Consider the following 26,326-nt stretch of genomic DNA (forward strand, 5'->3'; position numbering starts at 1 on the left):
CATGTAATGCATGACTTTTATATTTTCAATGCACCTTTGAGGACACATTTTTCATATTATTTAATGTAGCATAAATTTACTTGCTTGAAACTACTACACTGCCCGTGTTTCCCTGAAAATAAGACATCCTCCGAAAATAAGACCTACCGCATGGAAAGATAAGACATCCCCTGAAAATAAGACCTAGCACAACTTTGGGAGAAAAAAATTAATATAAGATACTGTCTTATTTTCGGGGAAACAAGGTAGTAACATGAGCTTGCGATTTTAAAATGCAAGAACTTCAAACTTCTAAAAGGGTCAACATTTTGAAAAGCAAATGCTTCAGAATAAGGCTACCCTTAACTTACCTTTGTCTTTTTATCTCTCGGGCAGTTTGACATTGCTCTGCTATTTGCGGGACCTCTGTAGGTAAAGCCATATAAGTTATTACATGTTTTAAAAAGTGTTTTTAATTGGTTTCAGAGAAGAAGGGAGAGGGAGAGAGGATAGAAACATCAGTGATGGGAGAGAACAGAATCACTGATTGGCTGCCTTCTGCATGTCCCACACTGTGTATTGAGTTAGCAACCTAGGCATGTGCCCTGACCAAGAATCAAACTGTGACCTGTTGCTTAAGGGTTGATGCTCAACTGAACAATATTGACCAGGCAATAAACTTTTTTTTTGAATTTAAACATTTAATTTAAAAACAGACCTGCTGTTTGCACAATATATAATATTTAATCTAAGAGCTTATGGAAAAAATACACGAGAATTAATTCCCTGCCAATCAGTATAAATCAGACATATTTATTTAAGCATTATAAAAATTATTTTGTTGAGTTGTGGTCATTTAAATATAATTGATATTAATTTGGCTATATTTACAAAACTTGCAATCTTCACAATGTGAATACTCTGGGGGTTGGCTTTTAAGGAATTGTGCAAAAATTCAAAACCAGTTTTTCTCCTTAGTGATTTTTAAAACCCAAAGTAACATTCTCACAATTTGGCTTCACCCTTCCTCACCTGCTCGCACTCTGACTATTGTTTATTTGCCTCCCTTCACCTCTAAATTTCACAGCTCAGCTTTCAATTCTGCCTGATCCCACTCTAAGCAGAAGGATCTCTTATTTCTAATTTTAAAAGGCAACGTATAGTCACACATTTTCATTCAAAAGCATAATAAGGCTGAAGTAAGACCTAACATTTTGATTTACTTATTTGATCGCCCTAGCTAGCCTGTTTGGCTCTGTAGATAAAGCATTAGCCTAAGGACCAAAGGGTCTCAGGTTCAATTTTGATCAAGGTCATGTACCTTGGTTGCAGGATCCTCCCCAGCCTGAGCCTTGGTAAGGGCTCCTGCAGGAGCAACCAATCAATGTGTTTCTATCATATCAATGTTTCTCTCTGTCTTTTCCTCTCTTCCACTGTCTCTAAAAGATCAATGGAAAAATATCCTCGGGTGAGGATTAACAAAAAGAAAAAACATCACAGAAGTATTTATTTGGCACTATAGGTGTGATTATTTATAGTGCCTCCCTAAATTATTTTATTTTACCAGAATTTTTCTGCATTAAATAATCCACCAATAGGCAGTGCTGGAAACCAAGATCAACAGTAATTAATATAAATGTGAGAAGTGTGGCAGAAGACTGAACTGGACTTCCCTTTGAAATTCACAGGATGAATTTCCACTTTAAGACCAACTGCTGATTCACTGGCCTAAATCAAACATCCCCAAAACCTGATAATCTTACTGTTTACTATAAACATTATCATTGATATGTTTGTTTGCATTCTTAAAAGGCAATTGTGTATTCTAGTAAATACAAGCAGCTAGGTAAGGGAGACTCTGTGGAACTTGACTTCCCTAGTCAAGTTTGCCCTGGCCTCCCTTCATATTAATAAAAATCAATCTTGTCTTATGTGTATCATTTGTACGTCAGCTCTTTCTCCAAGCCTTTGAACCCGAAAGCCACGCTGGTCGTAGCCTTTCACAAGGCAGACTATGGCTACTAGCTTGGAAAGCATTTTGTTCTATGAAGAATTCTAATAAGGGGCTCAGTCTATATTGTCACAGAATAACATACAAACATTAATCTCATCTATTTCCAACAACTTCATTAGGTAGATACTACATTAGTATGTCCATTTACAAAATAGAAAACTGAAAATAGGGACAAGAGTTGACAATTTGTGAAGGTCACATAGCCAGTAATAATGAAACTAAAATTTGAACCCGGGCAGGACACCTTCAAACCTAGTGCCACTACTATATACATCATTGCCTCCTGCTTTTGTTAAGAATTGAAATACGCATGGCTAGTGTGACTCAGTGGTTGAGCATTGACCCATTAAGCAAAAGGGCACACGCCCAGATTGCTAGCTCAATCCCCAGTAGGGGGCATGCAGGAGGCAGCTGATAGTGATATGTTTCTCTCTCATCAATGTTTTCCTCTTTATACCTCTCCCTCTCTCTCTAAAAGAGTCAATAAAAACATATTTTTTTTAAAAGAATTGAAACGCTTATGAACATGCAGATAACTGTTTCCCCATAGTTAAGTACTGAAACATTTTTGTTTACCTAAATCTACACTGTGCCTCTGTAACTTTTTTCATATGAGCATATCAAATACGAAAAAACAGAAACCTTGCATAGTTTAGTTATAGTTGGGATTAAGAAAATAATAACCCAAAAATCCCAGCTAAAATTTAACAACCTGGAATTTCAATATAGACATTTTGTTACCTGAACCAGCCAGCAAGAATTCTTTCCAGGGGCCTTGTCTCACGGAATATAAGCAGGCAAACACAGGACTCCACTTGGGGAAGGAACCCAAATGGGTTGCAGCTGGAGCATTCTGCTCTTCCACTTATATCTGCTGAAGGCCAACTCTTTGTCTGTGTTGCTCTCTGATTGGCTCCTGGCCTTTTGCAACATTTTATTTTTCAACTGCCAGAAAAACATCCTTGTCTCAAAACATCCTGTTTTTCTGACATCTCCTTTTTCTGCAAAACATTTTGTGGTTTCAGCTCCAAGTGTTACATTCACTCCTTCTTTCACCCCTTACCCTGTCTGTCTAATCTTGGTTCTAACTGCTCTCAATTTCATCAATAGGAATTCATAACATTCAATAAGAATCATAACTTTATGCAACTGCATTGAAATAAGAGCAATGCCCATTCCCTTGAGTTTACAATCAATATTAAAACAGCTTTCCTGGAAGTTGTACCAAGCAGAGGTGTTTCTCTATGAAAATATAATTTCTATTCCAATTTGAGCATCTTAGTAGAGTAGATTTAATCTTTAAAGGTGCTGTTATCTATTTTTTAGAATGAATTTTAAAATTACATATAAATGTATATATAGTTTATTTATTTATCATTGCATTTCCTGACATTTGTTATGTTCAAGCTCCTGCAGGAATGCAGGCAATAGCTTCATCAGGCATCCCTATAATGCCTGAAGTTTCTCTAACTACCGTGTTTCCCTGAAAATAAGACCTACTTACAGGTTTCCTTCTGAGTGAAATATAAGGCATCCCCCCGAAAATAAGGCCCCCCTAGGCTAAACATGAGAGATTTGGTCCACTGATTCTGAAAGAAATGGAGTCACAAGAAATTCATCAGGAAATTCAGGAATTGGATTGTTATGATGATGTTCTAGAAGATGATGACATGATTGTCATTAAATAAATGAGTAAATTCTTGATTCTGTAGGATTCACAGTTTGTCTGGTTTGTGTTGACAACTACCGTACTAGCGTACTGTATACAGGTACAATAAATTTCCTTTATTTTCATTTAACAATAAATGTGTACCGTATTCTTCTTTATGGAAAAATAAGACATCCCCTGAAAATAAGACCTAGCGCATCTTTGGGAGCAAAAATTAATATAAGACACTGTCTTGTTTTCGGAGAAACAGGGTATTTGCTACCTTCACCTCATTGCTAATCATAATTATAGCTGTGTCCCTTTTACAGGCAGTTGAGAGAATCATAAATGTTGAAAGCTAATAAGTTCACAGCTGGTCTAAGCTTGCTTACCAGAGTCAGATAAAATTTATGGATTGTACCAATCAAAAGTAATCTAAACAATTTATTATATAAAGTCTAAACAAAAATAAAATATCTAAGTGAATATAAATCAATCAAATATTTAAAATGAGATGAAAAGTGTTTCCTGGTGGAACACTTTAAAACATTGGCCATTATATCACATATGATAATCAGTAAAAATAAGTAAAATATTTTGATAGTGCCACTGGACTCAATGACATAAGCATGAGTGGAAAGTGGGGTCTCAAAATCCCTGATGGCTGGAGATATACTAGTAGGTGCCACAGAAGTCTGAGTTTCACTGTCTTTGATTAAATTTAACCTTTCAATTTCTTTTTTTACTTTGCCAACATAAAGATGGGCATCATTATATGGATAAGTACGCAGGAGTTCAGAACTAAATGGGGCTTCTCAAATATTGAATCTGCAACTTTAATGGCAATTATTAACTCAACTGAGTCAATAATACTCAGTGGCAGAAGTAAAACTACATCCTGTTACATTCTTCTCAGTGCCCAATTGGTAACAGTATTCCATCTATGTGTACTGTGTCTTTAATTTTCCAAATGCATAAAACTGGGATCGAGAGAGAGAGAGAGAGAGAGAGAGAGAGAGAGAGAGAGAGAGAGAGAGAGAGAGAGAGAGAGTTTCATTCTCTGCTGCCAAGTTATGGGTTATATATTAAGAACTAAAAGGCATTTTTAGGCCATAATGATGGTACTGCTGCCATGCAATTTTGACCACTAGGAAGAGACTGCAGGAACAGAAAGTTCTGGGACATATCATTTGGGAAGGACAATAGTTCCACTAGCAGCAAAATGTGACATAGCTTTCCAAATATTGATATAATGATAAAAGTCATTGGGAATTTATGGCAAATGAAAGCAGAAACTACTGGAAAGGGCTTTGGAGATAGTCTAATCTGATTCCATTTTAGGCATATGGGAAGCAGAGAACTGAGGGGATAAAACCTACTCTCACTGGCAATAGTAATGATCTTGATGTCAAGGGTATCTTTCCCATATTTTTCTAAGAAGTAATGTTTTCAGCTTCAAAATGTCAACCAGTGTATGATTGTTGCCAGAGGAAGTATTCTCTAAAATATAATATTCTCCAGCAGTAGATTATTCATTTAGCCAATCATCAAAAGAGAAATATTTTTAAGATTGTCATGATGTGATTAATTCGTGCTAAATTATACAAGTTTATGAGTCCTGTACATTTCAAGTGCATGATTTTAAATAAATGCATTTTGAAAGAACAATGTTGTACACATATCAGATAAAATACACAATATGGGCTTTGTTACTCTTTTAAAGCTGTGTGTGTGTGTGTGTGTGTGTGTGTGTGTGTGTGTTAATTATACAGCTATTTAGCTCATCTTGAGTTATGCTCACAGGAGGAGCAGAAGAAACCACTTTAAGTGATGGTTGCAAATAGGCTATTAACACAAGGTCTATTATCAAATTCAAAAGACAGCAGATGGATTGAGATCATTCACACCACATTTAACATAGGGCTAAGTAAGCATTTTATTTATTTATTTATTTAACTGGTAAAAAATTTTTAAAAAATATATTTTATTGATTTTTTGCAGAGAGGAAGAGAGAGGGATAGAGAGCTAGAAACATAGAAACATCGATGAGAGAGAATCATCAATCAGCCACCTCCTGCACACCCCCTACTGGGGATGTGCCCACAACCAAGGTACATGCCCTTGACCGAAACCGAACCTGGGACCTTTCAGTCTGCATGCCGATGCTCAATCCACTGAGCCAAACTGGTTTCGGCACTGATAAAATTTTTATTTCACTTTTGAATTTTTACATGTTTCCTGATTATTCCATGTAAAGTGGAAACTAGAACTGTTTAAAAGACATACACAAATCTAGTACATCAATAACTGGAGATTTTCTTTTTTTGCTATACTATTTTCACAACCACGTGTGTGCTTCCTAGGCAATATAACCATCACAGAAACAAACATGAGGCAGAATACTGATAAGGAAAAACGAAGCAAGAAAGAGCTACCAGGTATACAGACAGGCTCGTTCCACATTCACTACTGCATTTTCAAGTGCCAACTATTTAACTGCACATTTTTGTTCAGTTAGAAAGGAGGGGTTTTTTTCTTCTTTTTCTTTTTGGTTTATTTTCATCAGTTCATAAAGGTTTCTTTTCTCATTTCAGCAGATAGACAAACAGATGGATACTACAGCTATGTGGAATGTTAAAGAGAGGGGGGATACTGTGAGACTGGTAGGCCTGGGTATTCTGGATTCTCCCCAATGCAGTGATCATGCAACTTCCCTGCATCAGAGCCTCTTGTTTAAACACGTCTGTGAACTTGGCTGGATGAGTGCAGTTGGGAGATCAGGTACCAACAAGCATTATCAGGGCTGGCTGTTAATTCAGAGAGGAGTCATGGATATTTAAAAATACTTTTTGATTCAGATGGTGATGGAAGAACAGCTGTGCTGAAAACTGGAGGAAGACAGAGCTGTGGTGCTGGAAGCTCTTCTTGACTGAGACAAAGCCTGCTCACCAAAGTGCTCACCAATTTCCCTTCTCACTCCCTTCAGGCCTCCTATACCTGCCCATATAGTATTAAACTGTGAACAAAAGAAAAAAGAAAGATAAATTTCAAAAAGAAAAAAAAAAAGGTAAAGCAGCAGGACAGATTCTTAAAAAGGGAGAGAAAAAGTAAAGTCAACAGTCAAAAAGACAGTGGGAAAATGTTCAGATTTCAGAATTTAAAAGCCCGGAGCTAGGAAGAAGCCAAAGACTGAGTACTCCACATGTGAAAGGCAATCTCTGATGAACATTATTCATAAATTTACTACCCAGGAGACAGATAAGGCCATTCATAAGATACTCGGCTTGCTTTCTTCTTTAGCTCATGGTTACAAGGAAAATAGATTCCACGACTGAAGCACAAGTTGCAACTCAGTGACATTGTTGTAGGACAGGGGTTTTAGTCACATATGTTGTATGAACTGGACCTTCTCATGGTCATAACCCAGTTAACTGCCATAAAGAATTTCAATTTTCGGCTTTGAGTTTCCTCAGAGGAGACCCTGGACATCTGCGGTCATGAACTTTTGAGAGGCAAGAGCCCCAACTGGTCAAGTGTCTATAAGCCCTGAACAGGCATAATTACTGTGAATTGCCATTAAACTTGAATTCAAAATGACAGATATCTCACTTCAAGACCCAGCATCACAATATAACCACTACAACTTTCTGTACAAATTTACAATGGAGCAGTATTTAAGTGACTGTTTAAACTTTCCCAAAAGTTACAGATAATTCAGGTCTATTTTTTCTACTAGTAAGAGTTTTGCTTAGTTACAAAACCCTATAATCACAATGTTCAGTTTTTCTTAAAAAATTAAACACACAGTAATCCTGTCAATGTTAAAAATCAAAACTCCAGAATGTCATGGCATTTATGTCACCAATCTGAGTTTAAGATACAAATACCGGCTGTTTACCCCATGGACCATTTTTGCTAGGCTGAGGCTGTGAAAAATCAAAAAGTTAATGTATGATTCTTTTTTTTTTTATCACACAATGGGATATATGTGGAAGGTACAGAGTGACACTGAACAGATAATGGAGCACAATAGACATTAGTTCTCTCCTTCCCCAGCATCTCCTTCATCTCCTTGTTTTTCTAACAATCACAGAATGAGAGTGTCCCTAAGCAACTGCATGATCAGCGTGCTGTCTTTGAACGACTCTTCATACATTGAACTTGTATCCAATATCCAATTCAGCAATTGCTTCATCAAATGCCTTTTCGTCAGGTTGCAAGCCTTTTCAGGGGAGTTCAGAATCTCGTAGTAAAACACTGAGGAATTCAGTGCCAGGCCAACTCAAATGGGGTGTGTAGGCTGCATTTCTTTCTTAATAATTTCAAATGCTTCCTGGTAAGCCTGCTGAGAGTTCCACACAGTGGTTTGCTTATTGTTTCTAGAAGCCTCCTCAAAAAGATATAAAAAATAATTTCCTTTCATTTTTAAGTAGAACACCTTACTTTCTGGTTGTGTAGCATTGGGAATAAGATATTTGTCCAACAGCTCCAGAACATGGTTGCAGATGTCCTGCAGTTCTGCCTCTAATCTTCTCCTGGTACTCTTTGCCCCTCTGCTCCTTCTTCTCGTTCCTCTCTGTTTTCTGTTCAATGCTAGAGATTACATGCCAGGAAGAATGGCGGGTGCCTACCACATTCTTGTAGATGACAGAGAGCAGATTTCTTTCTTCATTGGAGAGTTCATGTCCTTGTTCCGTGACTGCCTTCATAGCTGCAGCCATGTCATCATAGGACTCAGCCTGCTCGGAGAGTTTGGCTTTCTGTACCAGCTCACTTTTATCCATGGTCATTTCCGTGGGAGGTCAGCAAGGACAAAGACTATGGCGAGCAGAGCTCCGAGCGCAGTGACCGCTTCCTTTCCAGGCCCACTCCTTCCTAAGTAAGCATTTTAAATAGTTCCTGTTCCAAAGGTAAAAGTCAGCCATTAGTGAGAATTGTGTTATTAGTATGAGTGCATGCTTATTAACAATTTGTTTATCAATGATTAAATCATTGGAATGAAGAAAATTACTAGTTTTATATGAGAGTTTTCAAACATGACTATCTCTCCAGTGCTAGATTCTCCCAGTTATGTCAAATTTACCTTGATTACTAGAGTAAAACCAGAAGATTATGAACTGAGGAAAGCTATGTGAAAAAAACTGCTTTAACAAGTAGGGAGTAGTGTCATATGCCAAATAATGGTGATAAATTTAATAAGAAGAGGACTAAAACCTATCTATGAGAATGAACAACAGAGATATTTTATAAAGTAGTGTTTTAGATTGTGGAATATTAAGTTACTACTCAAAAGATTTGCTGCCTCTTTTTAAGTCTCTCCTATGAGCTCCTCCTTGTGGAGTGAAGTATTAAATATAGATGTGAGCAGAAGTATATACCTTCCCTATCTTTTTCTTTTTTTATAGGAAAAACTAGAGGCCCGGTGCACAAAATTCATGCAAGGGGGTAAGGGGGATGTCCCTCAGTGTAGCCTGCACCCTCTCCAATATGGGACCACTCGAGGGATGTTCAACTGCCCAGTGGGATCAGGCCTAAATGGGCAGTTGGACATCCCTCTCACAATCTAGGACTGCTGGCTCCCAACTGCTTGCCTGCCTGCCTTCCTGATGGCCCCTAACTGCTTCAGCCTGCCAGCCTGATCACCCCCTAACCATTCCCTTGTCAGCCTGATTGATGTCTAACTGCTCCCCTGCCATCCTGTTTGCCCCAACTTCCCTCCTCTGATAACCTGGTCACCCTTAACTGCCTTCCCCTGCAGGGTTGATCGTCTCCAACTGCCCTACCTTGCAGGCCTGGTTCCTCCCAACCGCCCTCCACTGCTGGCCATCTTGTGGTGGCCATCTTGTGTCCACATAGTGGTAGAATCTTTGTCCAAATGAGGGCAGTCAGCCTGTGTGTTGGAGTGATGGTCAATATGCATATTACTCTTATATTAGATAGGATAGAGGCCTGGTGCATGGGTGGGGCCCAGCTGGTTTGCCCTGAAGGGTGTCCCAGATCAGGGTGGGGGTTCCCTTGGGTCATGGAGTGGCCTGAGTGAGGGGCCTGTGGTGGTTTGCAGGCCAGCCATGACGCCTGGTGACCCAAGCAGAGGCCCTGGTATCTGGGATTTATTTATCTTCTATAATTGAAATTTTGTAGCCTGGGAAGGAGCTAATCCTCCTGCTCATTTCATGGCTGCCGCCATTTCTGTTTAGATTTGTTTACCTTCTATAAATGAAACTTTGTAGCCTTGAGTGTAGGCCTAGGATGGCAAGGGCAGGTGGAAAGCTTGGCTTCTGCGGTTGCCTGGGAAACCCAAGCCTCCCTCCTGCTCTCTGTGGCTGTAGCCATTTTTGTTTGGTATATTTGCATACTTGCTCTGATTGGCTGGTGCGTGTATCAGAATAATGGTTAGTTTGCATATTACTCTATTATTATGTGCATATTACTCTATTATTATGTAGGCTAATATTCCAGACAAAGGATTTCTCTTTAGCCTAGATTTTGAAGTAAAGTGGGCATATTGCAGAATTTCAGCTAACCTGGAACCAAAAGGCAATATACAAAATAATGGATGTTGCTTATCACCAGGCCAATGACATTCTTTGTTACTGCAGCATAACTTAGTCTAACCAGTTGCTACAATTTGTAAAAGCAATTTTAATGGAGTGATATTAATGGAGGAACAAGGGTACATTTCAGAATAAAAAAGGTAACTTATTATACCAACAATATATATATTTTTAAAGCATAGTTGCTCTTTTTTTAAAAAATATATATTTTATTGATTTCTTACAGAGAGGAAGAGAGGGATAGAGAGTTAGAAACATCAATGAGAGAGAATCATCGATCAGCTGCCTCTTGCACACCCTCTACTGGGGATGTGCCTGCAATTAAGGTACATGCCCTTGACCAGAATCGAACCCGGGACCTTTCAGTCCATAGACTGATGCTCTATCCACTGAGCCACACCGGTCTTGGCTATACCAACAATATTTTAAATAAAGTTAACTGAAAACCTTCCTATTGCAAACATATGAAAATGCAAAATAAAACAAATCCTCATTTCAAATATGTAGTTGGGCTTCGAAGAAACAGAGAAATGATCAGAAACACAGAGGAGAGAAAGAAAGAAAGAGAGAGAGAGAGGGAGAGAGAGAGAGAGAGGGCTTATAACAAGAATTCTAGGCACATAAGATGACACTTTGGGATGGTGAGCAAGGAGGGACATTGTTTATCATAATCACAGAGTTTGAAAGTTTTAGTGGCCCTGCACAGTATAAAGTCCATGCTTGTCCATTCATAAGGTGATAAAAGAGATACCACAGCATAAATTGAAACCAGAACTTTTGCAACTAGTGTGCAGATGGGCATATATTAGCGAACCTTACAAATGTTATAATTTCCTATGTGCAGCATGATGTAAAGAGTTTAGAAGCTTTGGGTGGAAACATAAAAAAAGTATGACCTCAATAGAAGTGTAAAATGTGGAAAATTCACTCAATCTCAGAGGCAGACAACAACAAACTTATCAGTTCTGTGAGATTTTAAGGGCATAATTCTACATCACATATGTTTTGGGGAGAAATCATACATCATATATGATATGAGAATCCTAAGCTAGGATATTAGCACTATGGGACACTTTCATGATCCCAAAACAAATTATGTAACAAATTATGTCTCAAATTATGTAACAAAGGATTATAACAGAAAATTCCCTAATATTATAGATATGTGGTTAGAATGAAAAATTATAAAATGAGGAAGAAAATAATCTACCATGGTGAAAAGTTATCTGAAAAAAACACACAGAAGGATAAAATTCTCACAAATAATATTATAGAAAGTATAAAAATGTACAGAGAGTTAGATATATTAATTAAAATGTAATCTAAAAAGAAACATTCTATGAGAGAAAACTTTTAAAAATGAATTGATTTTATAAAAATTAAGAATATAGTGATCATAGTAGAAATAAAATTAGATTATATAAATAACATATTAGAATCAGAGAATTCATGGAATAGAAAACATAGTTTTACAAAATTGCCAAAATTCACCACAGAGATAAATTTATGAAACATATGAAAAAGACATAAAGACACATGAGAAACAGAATTAGAACATCCACTATATACATCTTTTAGAAGTTTCAGAAGGATTGAAGAGAATGATAAGGAAAATATAATATTTTAAAGAGATAATAGCTGAGACGTTTTCAGAATTTAATGTGATAGGGATTCTCACATTCAGAAGTAGCAAAAAAGTCCTGAAGAAAAATAAGAGAAGTATAAGATAGGTTTATACTAGAGCCATGCTAAAAATAGAATACAGAAAATCTAAAAAAATACAAAGACAATCAGAATGAAAAAGAATTGCAATTGTATAGGCAATAGACGTCTCAATAAAAAAAAACAAATCAATAATTCATTCAACAACTGTACACTTATTTTCTGGGTTTAGGGGATGTAGAAGTGAGCAAAACAAAGTATGGGTCTGCATGGAACTTACATTATGGTGGCAGGAGACAGACATTAAATAAATCAGGAAATACAAAGGATGCTAATAGCAGTGAGTGCTAGTTAAGAAGATAGGAATACTGTGGGGTACAGTGGAAACATTCTAGTTTAAATAGAGTAGTTATGAAAAGAGCTCATTGATAAGGTGAAATTTAAAGAAATGAAGAAACTGAGGCAATAGGGCTAATGATAAAATAATATGAACCTATAATTCTACACCATCTAAATGGTCACTCAAGTAAGAATTAAATGAAGACAATCCCAGTAGAAGACTGGAAGTGTTTATCACTAACAATTTCTTACTCAAGTCATTAAAATATATGCTTCAGTAAGGCTAAGATTGGATCTTCAGGGAAGACATTTGTAACAAGAAGCTAAGCACAAATATATCTAAACTAGAGGCCTGGTGCATGAAATTCGTACACGACTACAGTCCCTAGCCCTACCTAGCAATTGAAGCGTGAGCATCTCACATGGAAGGGCAGGTCCCAGCTGACCTCTGGTCCCTGGGAAGCACCTGGAACCTCAGGCCCCTGCACTCCTCTCTCCACCTGAGTAATGGTGCCCAAGTTCTCATGCAGAGATTCAGTGAGCACAGCTGGATACTGTGGGCTGGAGTGCAGCATCAGCCTCTGAGCCGCTCTGCAGCCCCACACAGAAGCTGGGCAGGCAGAATACTCTCTTCTGGCTGGCCAGAGGCTTTGCAGACAGGTTCCTACAAGAATCCATAGGGAGCCTGATTGGCCCCTGCGGTCCTAGCAGCTATATATAGCCTGGCTAACCTGGAAGAAGCCACACAAGTGTGAGGTGGGCTCCTTGGGGGTGCCCAGCACCTCAGCACAGGAGCCCTAGTGTCCTGGGGAGGGTATAGCAGGGGGAGTGAGAGCCAGTTCAGCAGATACCCACATTCTCACCACACCTCCAGCCCCATCACCCTCACCCACAGGTAGCCTGCAAGAGGCGATGCGGAGGTTTAGTCACTGCCACCCACCCCTAAATCCCCATCCCAGCCTGGGGCCAGGCCCTGATAAGGCAATCAGGGCCTGCCAGCCACTGGATGCCATCTGCAGGACGATTGGTTGGGGCTGGGCCCCCTGACCAGCTCCCTCAGTGCCTAGGAGCCAGGCAGCAGTGCTCCCCCATGCCACTGCTGCTGGTCACCATCTGCAGGGCGATTGGCAGGGCAGTTGGTCTTCTGCTCACACCCACCTTGGCCTGGCACTGCCTGCTCAACTGTTCCACCATCCTGCTGTGGTCCCACTCTCATTAGGGCGCATAGGGGCCAGCAGCACCTACACTGCCACCCGCTGCCAGTGTTGCATTGCCAACACCTGCCATGTTCTGCTGCCCCCTAGTGGTTATCACACATCATAGCAAGTGGTTGAACTCCTGGTCAAACAATTTGCATATTAGATTTTTATTATATAGGATAAGTATTCCTGGTTTAAAATAAAAAAAATAATTTTAAATAAGAATAGATATTAGTCAGTATTTTATAGTAAAGAGATAAAAATAATAAATAACCCTGATCAGTGTGGATCAATGGTGGTGTGTGGAACCATGAATCAAGAGGCCACCATTTGATTCCTGGTCAGGACTACATCCCCAGGTCGTAGGCTTGATCCTGAGTGTGGGGCATGCAGGAGGCAGCTGGTCAATGATTCTCTCTCATCATTGATGTTTGTCTCTCCCTCTCCCTTCCTCTGAAAGAAATCAGTAAAAACAAAAGAACATTAAAATTTATTTTTAAAATAAAATAAAAATAAAGGCCCCTGCCCTTGCTATTCCTTTATATGGTTAATTACCTCATTTCCTGAGATATATACTTTAATTCCTCTTATTAGTGAGACGTTATATTGTACAGAAATTAGTATGTTTTGTTTACTGCTCTATCAGAAAAAAAAAGTGCATTCACATGATAGGTGAATAAATTAATAATAATGAAAAAATAACAACCTTGTAAAACATTGTATCTAAAAAAATATTTTCAAATATATTCAAGATCTATGTAGAAAAAAAGGAACATTGAAACTGCTAAAAAATAAAGGACGCTATTATAAATTTCACAAATAATTTCTTAAACAATACATAAAAAGTACCAAAGATACAGTCAAATATTAATCAATGTTACCAAATTAAAGTTTATCTTTAAAAATATCAACATATATAACAAATATGAAAGACATATACAGGAAGAAGTTATGCATATAACTGGACACAGTTTAGTGTACAGAATATATTAATAAGTGCTTCAAATAATAATGTAAATAAAATAGATAAATAACCCAAAATAAAAATTAGCAAAAGTACAGACAATTCAGACTCTTATACTGATAAAAGGTTTCATATACAATATAATATATTGTTATTGTATATTATACTGATAAAAGTTTTCATATTCATAATAATGAAAATTTAAAAAAACAAAAAGTAGATACAATTTTTACACACAATAATTTTTAAAATTTATTTTTCCACACTACATAAGCAAAATGGTGAAAAAAAAAAACTGTAACACTTTTATACTGATATCAGGTAAAATGTGCATACATTATGAGCAACCAATTCTGCTACTTAGTGTACAATAATACTTAGTAGTAGTATTGATTTCCTAACCTGTGGACACAGGAGATGTATGCAAGAATGGGTATCTAGCATTGTATCTAATCTTATCTAATAAAAGAGTGATATGCAAATTAACCATCACTCCACCGCACCTCCAGCCAATCAGTGAAAGTATGCAAATTAACCCCGACCCAGATGGCTATAGCCTCAGAGAGCAGGAGGGAGGCTTGGGTTTCCCTGGCAATTAAGGAAGCCAAGCTTTCCACACATCCTGGCAGGCCCAGGCCTCTATTCAAGGGTACAAAATTTCAATTATAGAGGTAAATAAATTTGAACAGAAATGGCAGCTGCCATGGAGCTGGAAGAGCAGGAGGCAAGCATTGAGCAGGGCTATGTAGGAAGCCAAGCTTCTGCAGCTCTGGCTGGCTCAGGCCTTCACTCCAGGCTACAAAGTTTCAATTATAGAAGATACATAAATTCCAACAAAAATAGCTGCTGCAATGGAGTGAGCAGGAGTCTTGGCTCCACTCCAGGCTACAAAGTTTCAATTGTAGAAGATAAATAAATTCAAGATACCAGGGCCTCTGCTTGGGTCACCGGGGCTCATGGTTGACCTGCAAACCACCACAGGCCCCTCACTCAGGGAACCTCATGCCCCAAGGGAACCCCCACCCATCCCCCAAGGGAACCCCCACCCTGATCTGGGACACCCTGCAGGGCAAACCGGCTGGCCCTCGCCCATGCACCAGGCCTCTATCCTGTGTAATAAAAAAGTAATATGCATATTGACCATCACTCCAACATACAAGATGGCTGCCCCCATGTGGTCAAAGATTCCACCACGATGTGGACACAAGATGGCCACCACAAGATGGCCAGCAGTGGAGGGCAGTTGGGAGGCACCAGCCTGAAAGGGAGGCAGTTGAGGGACCAGGCTTGCAGGGGAGGGCAGTTAGAGGCAAACAGGCTGGCAGGGGAGTAGTTAGGCATTAATCAGGCTGGCATGGGTGTGGTTAGGGGGTGATCAGTCTGGTAGCCAGAAGTTGTTAGAGGAAATCAGGAGAGCGGGCAGGCGAGCAGTTGGGAGCCAGCAGTCCTGGATTGTGACAGGGATGTCCAACTGCCATTTAGGCCCAATCCCACCAGGACATCCTTCAAGGGGTCACAGATTGGAGAGGGTGCAGGCTGGGCTGAGGGACACCCAACCCCGTGCATGAATTTTGTGCTTCTAGTATAAAATAAAGACCAAAATAAATAAAAAAATTGAGAATAGTCACACAATAGAGTATTACATAGCAGTTAAAATAAAACAATTATATCTATATTTTTATGAATAAATTTGAGGAAAAATAGTACACTTCAGAATCTTAAGAAAAGTGTGATATCATCTACATAAATTGAAAAGCCTCACAACAAACTATATATATATTAAAGTTACATATTTAAATCCTGCTCCGGAAGGTGGGCCCTTGCATAGCTGATCCTCTATGGTGGTCCCAGCCAGTCTTCACAGTAAATTGGACTGAGGGAAAATCTCTCCGATTGAGGTGCAAGCAACAATCTAGGCACAACTACAATAGAGAGTGCACAGAGCCCACATGGGGAAATGCATCTGCAGAGCCCGCCTCATGTGAACTGGGATGCTGTGCCACTGGACTCTATGGCACACCTAGTACATTAGCTAACTATACTAAGCCTGGGAGATGTAGCGGGTCTATCTAATACATAGAGTTAAGCACAGGGAAACACCCAAAATGATGAGACCAAAAAAGAGGTATTAAGTGAAAGCACAAGAAAAATAACTAAATGAAATGGAGGCAAACAAACTAACAGATGCTGAGTTCAAAACAATGGTTATAAATGAAGCTCAAGATATTATACTTAGTGAGAACTTCAATAGCATATAAAAGGACATGGCAACAATAAAAAAAGAACAAGTCAGAAATGAAGTATACACTAACTAAATAATGTACATGTACAAGGAATCAACAGTAGAGAAGGTGAAGCCAAGATTCAAATCAGTAATTTCTAATATGAGGAACCAAAAATCACCCAATTAGAACAGCAAAAAGAAAAAATGAATTTAATAAAATGAAGATATTATAAGAAGCTTCTGGGACAACTTTAAGCATACCAACATTTATACTATGTGTGTATCAAAAGGAGAAGAAAGCAAGAAATTGAAAACCTATGTGAAAAAAAAATGACAGGAAACTTCCTCTATCTGGTGAAGAAAACAGACACAAGTCCAGGAAGCTGAGAGAGTTCCAAATAAGTGGAATCCAAAGAGGCACACAATAAGACAAATCATAATTAAAATGTAAAATATTAAAGACAAAAAAAGCTTATGAATAGAATAAACTGGTGAATAGAATAGAATCAGGAGTATGGAAATGGAATAGACTGATGATTCTCAGGGGAAATGGAGTGTGGGGGGTGCAGGGAAATTAGACAAAGATCTTATATGCATGTATGCAGTACCTAAAGACACAGACAATAGAGCAGTGAGGGCCTCAATTGGGGTGGGAACTGGGTGGAGGGGAGCTAATGGGGGGGGGGGGAAGTGGGACATCTGTAATGATCTCAACAATAAAGATTTTAAAAATGTAATAAAATCTTAAATACAAAGAGGGAATCTAAAAAGTAGCAAGAGAAAAGCAGTTACTTATCTAAAAGGGAGCACCCATATGACTGTCAGCTTATTTCTCAACAGAAAATTTGCAGACCAGAATGGATTGGCAAGAAAGTTCAAAGTGATGAAAAGCAAGCATCTACAACCAAGATTACTCTACCCAATAAAGCTATCATTTAGAATTGAAGGACATAAAAAAAGCTAAAGGGATTCATCACCACCAAAGCAATACCACATGAAATTTAAATTTTTTTTAAAAAAAAGAAGGAAAAAAACCATAAAAATATGAATAATAATATGACAGTAAATACATATCTATCAACAATAGAATCTGAAAATCAAAATAAACAAATAAGCAGAACAGAAATAGACTTACTGTCCTGGCTCAGTGGATGGAGTGTTGGCCTGTGGACTGAAGGGTCTTGGATTCAATTCTGGCCAGGGGCACATGCTTGGTTGCTGGCTCAAGCCTTCCCAATAGGGGACATGCAGGAGGCAGCAGGTCAGTGATTCTCTCTCATCATTGATGTTTCTATCTCTAGCTCTCTCCCTTTCTTTCTGAAATCAATAAAAATATATTTTTAAAAAAGAATTAGACTAATAGATACAGAGAACATTTTTATAATTGATAGATGCGGAGGATTCAAGGGATGGGTGGTAAAGGTGAAGGGATTAAAAAAGACAAATCAGAAGTCACAGGAATATATAGTACAGCATAAGGAATATAGTCAATAATATTGTAATAAATATATATGGTGTCAGGTGGGTATGCAACTTATTGGGATGATCACATAATAAGTTATATAATATGTAATCACTGGGATGTACATCTGAAACTAATATAATATTGTATGTCAACTACAATTGAAAATTTTTAAAAATGATTTAAAAATAATGTAACAGAAATAGAAGGAATAATTGAAAAGAAAATTTGTTGAACAGGTATGTAGAACATGTAGAATGAAGAGGATGTAGAACACATTTGAAGGAGCTGGCCTTTGAGAGGAGCATAGTATATTTTCTCTGTGTTAGATCATTTTATTAAAAAAAAATTCAAATTTTCTTATGTCCTGTAATGTAAGGTGTTCTATACACTTTTGAAGCTTCTATAATTACCTTAAGTTGTCAACATTCTAACCTGTATCTTTAGAGATATAATGCAGCTTAAAAGTACTTTCTCCAAGGTTATGGTTCAATTCATTCCATGGATATTTAGATAAACTGGAACAAAAGGTAGCAACCTGATTACTGTGTAAAATACCTAGTTCTTACTTGATATTTTCGGATGAAAGAGATTACCCACATTATCTGATAACACATGCATAGTCTCAAAAACCTGGAATTTTTAAAAATAAATCTTTATTGTTCAGATTATTACAGTTATTCCTCTTCCCCTGCCAGCCCCCAGCTACCCTCCATCCAGTTCGCACCTACCCTATGCCCTTACCCCTCCATTGTCCTCATCAATATGTGTAAGATTTTTGTCCAATCTTTTTCCATACCCCTTTCCCCCTAGAATTGTCAGTCTGCTCATTTCTATGACCCTGATTCTATTATATTCACCAGTTTATTCTGTTCATCAGATTTTTTATTCACTTGATTATTAGATTCACTTGGTGATAGATATGTATTTATTGTCACTTTGTTAATCATAATTTATCTTTTTTTTAATATATTTTATTGATTTTGTACAGAGAGGAAGGTAGAGAGATAGAGAGTTAGAAACATCGATGAGAGAGTCATTGATCAGCTGCCTCTTGCACACCCCCTACTGGGGTTATGCCCGCAACCAAGTTACATGCCCTTGACTGGAATCGAACCCGGGATCTTTCAGTCCCCAAGCCGATGCTCTATTCATTGAGCCAAACCGGTTTCGGCTAATTTTTTATCTTTACCTTTTTCTTCCTCTTCTTAGAGAATACCCTTCAGCATTTCATGATACTGGTTTGGTGGTGATGAACTCCTTTAGCTTTTCTTGTCTGTGAAGCTCTTTATCTGACCTTCAATTATGAGTGACAGCTTTTCTGGGTAGAATAATCTTGGTTGTAGGTTCTTGTTATTCATCACTTTGAACATTTCTTGCCACTCCCTTCTGGCCTGCATAGTTTCTGTTGAGAAATCAGCTGACAGTCATATGGGTACTCCCTTGTAGGTAACTAACTGTTTTTCTCTACCTGCTTTTAAGATTCTCTCTTTGGAAGAGAAACCAAGATGGCAGCATAGGGTGGACACCTAAATGTAGTGTACCACAATAATTTTAAATTTACAACTGGAAAACAGAGGAAGCATCTCCCTGAAACACCAGACAGCTGGCTGAGAGGAAGCTCTACCATCTAGGAAGGGAAGAAAAGGGACATTGAGCCTTAGAAACTGTGGAGGTGTGGGGATCTGAGCAGGCAGAAAACGCAGACGTTGAGTTCGCTGCTGGCTTACTCGTGATGCACAGAGAGGGTGGGTTGAGTTAGCTGCTGGCTTACTCCCAGCACGCAGAGAGGGCGGGCAACTAATATACAGGTGGCTTTCTTGTTCAGGAGGAAAACAGAACTGCCCTATTGCTCTGATAGACAGCCCCAGTCAGGGAGAGGCCAGACTGTCAGGCAGTGGGCAAGGCTCTCTCGGAGGTGTGTGTGGTGATGAGAAAAGTAGATCAGATTTGTGGTTACTGAGGAGAGATGAGGGTGGGGAAATTGAATAAAGGTGATCAAAGGTACAAATTTCCATTTTTGAGATAAATAAGTACTGGGGATCTAATATACAATATGATGACTGTATTTGATACTGCTGCATGGTATATTTAAAAGTTGTCAATGTGAGGCCTCACAGTTTCATACTAATCTTTGATTGGGGATTGTTATGTCCCAAATAAAGCAAAGTAAAGGATCATCTTCTTGGAAGAAAAAGTTGTCTTCTCTCTGAAATAGCCTCCTACATGGGGAAAAAAATGTAAAGAGAGATCTTAAGAGTTCTCATTACCAGGGGGGAAAAAGCACATTTTTTTTCTGTATGAGATTATGGATGTTAATTACAATAATAATTATGTGGTATTATTTTCACAACACATATGTCAAATAATTGTGCTGTATGGCTTAAAATTGTATAGTGCTATTTGTAAATTATATCTCAATAAAACTGGAAAAAGTCACTTTCTACTAAAAATTAAAATAAATGCAGGTTTCAGGTCATCATCTGCTCTTTCATTATCATCAACCAGGCAGTAAGATACTGTCTTATTTCATCAAAATGTTTATGATGGGTGTTAAATGTTCACAGCCTTAGAGAATGATAGCTCACTGAGGAAATTTAGGTATCATCTTATTCAAACCCATTCATTCCCAAATAGCCCAACCCAGATTTCCTCAACCTATGGATACTAATGAGATTCCTTTCACATTCATGTTCAAATTTCAAAGTGTTTGTTAAGCAGGAAACTGTTCTTCCTCAACATAACCTCCAATTATTTCTAAAATTCTACTAAATGGTTTTCTTGTGAGGTTTAAAATGAGTCTGATAGCTTTAGTCACCATTCCTTTGGCTAGCCTATTTACTAGTACTCCAATTTCCATTGATTGACACTTCCATTCATTGACATCTAAGATCTAAGATCTGAAAGTAGTATGGCTAAATGATTGAGTCTGACTCCTTGAATCACATAAGTCTGACTATTCCCTAACTGCATAACATGAGCAAGTAATGTATCCTCTGTATTAATCAGGTTCCACATCTTTAAATGGTGTAGAGCAGGGAAAATATGCTATCTGCTTCAAAACCAGAAGTGGGAAGGTCTTATTGTGTTGAATACAGAGTGGAAAGTTGTTCTAAGGGCAGAGATACATTTGGTGTTGAAATAGAAACAGAGGGAAGAAAGGAAAATGAAAGTGGTAAAGGCAATTAGATAAAGTAATATAAAAATTTTGATGAATAATTAGTTCCCAATGTATGCTTATTATTATTTGCAAAACCACTTCTTAAGTATGAAAGGTATTTTAAAAATTATTTCCAATTAACAGACCAAAGAAGGTATTTATTTAGCTGTCAGAAAGTGCACAATAAATGTTTATTATTTTTATTTACAAAGCTGTCATATGACGCTTCACATCTGCCATTTCTGATGGTGTTTGATCCCTCACAGAGATGTAAACATCAATGCTAATTGTGTCCTTACCTGCTGTCATAAATATTCAGGTAATAACACAATGCTGATAATACCAAACAGGTTTGACTACCTACTGCTTTGAAAGCCAATCCTGGAGAGACAGGTGTTGATATAAGGAAAGAGAATTTACTCAAGTGCTGGCTGGCTGAGAAGATGGCAGACTCCCTTCCCAAAAACCCCTCTAATATCTGAGTGCAGGCAGGGGTTTTTATTAGGAGGGAGAGGGAAAACAGAACAAAGAAGTCAGGGTTGAAAGTTATCTTCATGTAAGTCAGCACAGTCTATTCCAACGATTATCTGGAACTTGGTTAAGCAGAGATCCAGTTTTTATACTTGAGAGACAGTAAGTCTACTGGAGCTGAAACCCTCTGGGTGCTGGAATCAGCCTCCTCCTCCAAAGGTAGTTCCTGGAACTCTTACACAAATATGTTTCTATCCATGGGTTGCATATTAGTTATCAATTCATCTTTTATAAAAACAAGTTGAACAGAAACAATATTAAGAGAACAGAGGGGTGGGTCACACTGAGATGGAAGTGCTGTCTCCTCTAATTTTGTAACACATTTTGTCACCTGAGTTAAGAAGTCTTAAACAGTCGGGGCCCTCAGGCAGCAACTATTGAAGTACGCAATAGGCCTCTGTTAGGGCAAGACTAGGAGATGGGTGTTTCTTACCTTCTGTGCAGAGCCCAGGGAGGAATAGACATAAGGAGTCCTTGTGAGCCCATGAAAATCGGTTTCTTTGTTTATTATAATCTTGTGAATATCTGTTGAATTTGAGGTAGGTGTCTTCAGGAACTCACTCCTCATGTGAAAGTCTTAATAGTTGAGGCAATAGCTGTTGTCTGTCTTTTGATTCTCAGGGAGAAGTTGGGAGTTGGGGATTCCCTGCCAATTATATGTAGCTGTGACTGGAATAGACTTTCCTACTGATACCAATGTGAGTATATTCTCATTTGCCTGATATGTAGAAGTCTCTTAGCTACTTTCTGGGTTTCTTTCAGAGGAAATTGTTCTATTCGTAGAGGTAGATTTGTATGTCAATAGGAGGAGCTGAGTTCAAGATCACAAAGTATGAAACATTTCATATAAAATAATACAGGGATTTTCATTGAACAATAAAATAAAAAATATATACCCTTTGCCTCTTTGCTTTATTATCTCAGCTAATGCTTTGTGAAAACAAAAAATAAACAAAAACTATACCATCATTTCCAGAGTAGTATTAGAGGAATGAGATGTCTTCATTTTTCCTCAGATTTATCTCCCTAAAATGATTTAATTGTCCTTTCATTTAAGCCTTTCTGTCTACAGCATGAATCACAAATGTTCATAGTCTTCTCACTCTCTATGTCAGAAAATCCATTTTTATATTATGAAGTTCTGAGGAATGAAATTAGTTTTATTATCTAAAAATCACCCTTTTAAATTTGGAAAAGAAAGGAAATATACTTTATTGAGAGCTTTTTCCCACCTGAATGAAAACATATGCTATATTTCCACCTTTGGTAATGAAACTGGAAAGTAAACACATTTATTCCTATGGAAAGTGGGAAATCAGTCTTTTTCTATGAGTAGCTAACTGATCTATCTCTGACATTTTTATGAGCGACTTAGTAAACATGAAGTAGATTTTAAACTAAATGAACCAATTCCACCTGGAAATGATTCTGTTTAGTTGGAAAAAAAATAAGAACAATGAAAACAATAGATTTGTCTGTTATAACTTTTAGTTAAATGTTTTAGTAAAGGCCAAAATGAAAATATTAGTTATAAATTTTAGATGTTAAATTTGAAAAACAGGATTTTGTTTTTAAATTGCAAAGAACCTCAAATCAATACTCCTATTTTATTTTACAAATTATTGAATTTTTGAAGGATATAATTACCTGTGGAATTGAAAAATGAATTATTTAATGAGTTTAACTGTAAGTAAATTGTTTGTGAAGTTTTATGTTGTTTAAATTACTCTTGTAATTTCAGCTCTTTTAATATCTGAGATTAAAAATTCGTATATTTAAAAGAAAAAGTCATATTCAAATTTGTTTTTAAATAAAATACAAATGTCTAACACATCTTAAACTGTAAAAATTGCTAATATTCAAAGGAAGGAAAAATACATTTATATTTTTATTTATATACTATCATATATTATCTTCACTAATGAATCATTTCCAAAAACATACATCACATCTCCTTGACAAATAAATAAAATAAGAACTAGATTAGGAAAGTTAACATACAAATTAAGTTATTCAAAGTAAACTCTCTAATCTATTATTAATAATACTAGAGGCCCGGTTCATGAAATTCGTGCACGGGAGGGGGGTGGGTGTCCCTCAGCCCAGCCTGCACCCTCTCCATTCTGGGACCATTTGAGGGATGTCTGATTGCCCTTTTAGGCCCGATCTTGGTAGGCAACCCTGCTAGCTATTCTCAACCTGTGGGTCATGACCCACAGGTTGAGAACTGCTGTTGAAAGACAATTGGAAAACACAGATACTTATATTATGATTCATTAACAGTAGCAAAATTACAGTTATGAAGTACCAATGAAAATAATGTTATGGTTTGGGGTCACCACAACATGAGGAATAGTATTCAAGGGTCACGGCCTTAGAAAGGTTGAGACCACTGCCTTAGACTTTTGCTTCTACATGTAAAAAGTGCGATAAGTTTTGATGATCTTCGAACTCTAGTAGGTGTAATTTATGATACATTTCATGAAAATGCTAAACATAGATGATTATTAATCGATGACACTACCTGGAAAGATAGGATTGACAATGTGATCAACCTTAATATGCCCAAACAACTACAGCAACTTTTTGCATATATATGTGTGTTTGGATGTCCTTCTGATGCAGACAAATTATGGGATGAGAATAAATCTTATTTTATTGAAGATTTTTGTTGGAAATTACACCGAAGAGAAGTTGCCTGTGTGAACTGTTAAATGTATGCCTTTAACGAAATTCAAGAGGTATTCTTATTACATGGTATGAAATGTTCACATTTCAAACTTCTAGACTATCCTTTATTAATGGATACAACTACATGTGATGAATCATATGAGTGACAACAGGCAAAGGTTTTGATAAATTCTCTGAATGATGAACAGTTGACAGCCTTTCAGACTATAACCTCAGCCATCGAAGATCACTGTATACCCCAAATGCTTTTTCTTGGATGGTCCAGGTGGTAGTGGAAAAACATACCTTTATAAAGTTTTAATACATTATATTAGAGGTCATGGTGGTACTGTTTTACCCACAGCGTCTGCAGGAATTGCTGAAAATTTACTTTTTGGTGAAAGAACTTTACATTCCCAATATAAATTACCAATTCCATTAAATGAAAATTCAATTTCTAGACTTGTTATCAAGAGTAAAGTTGCTAAAACCATTAAAAAGGCCCAACTTCTCATTATTTTTTAATGCACCATGGCATGCAGTCATGCTATAAATGCCATAGACAGATTACTAAGAGGAATTATGAATTTGAATATTGCATTTGATGGAAAAGTTCTTCTCAGAGGGGATTTTCGACAATGTTTCAGTATTGTACCACATGCTATGTGATCTGCCATAGTACAAATGAATTTAAAGTACTGTAACGTTTGGGGATGTTTCAGAAAGTTATCTCTTAAAACAAATATGAGATCAGAGGATTCTGCTTATAGTGAATGGTTAGTAAAACTGGGAAATGGCACACTTGATAGCAGTTTTCATTTAGACATGAATATTATTGAACTCTCCTGTGAAATAATTTCTAACGGATCTATTATTGAAGCTATCTTTGGAAATACTATATCTATACATAATATGAAAAATATATCTAAATGTGCAATTCTTTGTCCTAAAAATGAGCATGTTCATAAATTAAATGAAGAAATTTTGGATATACTCAATGGAGATTTTTACACATATTTGAGTGATGATTCAATTGATTCAATGGATGATGCTGAAAAGGGAAAATTTCCCATCGAATTTCTTAATAGTATTACTCCTTCAGGAATGCTGTGTCATAAATTAAAACTAAAAGTAGGTGCAATCATCATGCTACTGAGAAATCTTAATAGTAAATGGGGTGTTTGTAATGGTACTAGATTTATTATAAAAAATTGCAACCTGAAAAGAGGTAAGATGGCAGAAGAATAGATGGGCGGATTCTGAGCCCTGTCCGGAAGCAGAAAGAGAGAGCAGCTGATGGTGTTGAGCTGTGAGTGTTTATTAGCAAGCTGGGAGACAGCGAACACCAGAATAAACTGCTGGGGGGCCACTGACCAGGGTGCCCCTAACAGGGAAGCACCCACGCGGGCTACGTCCCTGCCCGGAGCTACCTACTGGCTTGGATGGGGAAACCTCACCATCTTGAGAGGAAGATTGGATCATGTCAGAGGCCTGAATATCTACAGCCGCAGCAACCACCAAACAGCTGTGATCCCCAGAAAGCGGATCCCAGGCGACACGAACACCTGGACTAACAGGAGTGCCCCACTGCTCGGCGAAAAGGTCAGATTTCATGGGGAGAGGGTGGAGAGTGCTTAAGGCGAAGACAAAAGCCTGTGCGCACAGAGCTCAAGGAAGCTGGAGGACAAGGGTGGTGATTACAAGTAGAAGCCCCAGCTGTTGGGCGGGTGTCACCCATGAAAGTGGACGGGGCTCCTACCAGGGGAGATATCTAAAGAGCAACACATTTGGATCTGGCTTGGAGGGATATCGAAGAGTTGCGGGAGATTGCAGTGGCTCAGACTTGCACCCTTCCCCCCTCCGTAGTTCCTGCTGCAGAGAGGACTAAAAAAAAAAAAAAGCTGGAAAGGCTCTAGAGTC

General features: G+C 37.8%; 1 pseudogene; it reads right to left on the reverse strand.

Annotated features, from left to right (window-relative positions):
* Positions 1 to 6,177: 6,177 nt before the first annotated feature.
* Positions 6,178 to 8,508, reverse strand: LOC118728215 (annotated as a pseudogene).
* Between the last annotated feature and the right edge of the window lie 17,818 nt (positions 8,509 to 26,326).

This window comes from Pipistrellus kuhlii, unplaced genomic scaffold (genome assembly GCF_014108245.1).
Source record: "Pipistrellus kuhlii isolate mPipKuh1 unplaced genomic scaffold, mPipKuh1.p scaffold_m20_p_29, whole genome shotgun sequence".
NCBI lineage: Eukaryota > Metazoa > Chordata > Mammalia > Chiroptera > Vespertilionidae > Pipistrellus > Pipistrellus kuhlii.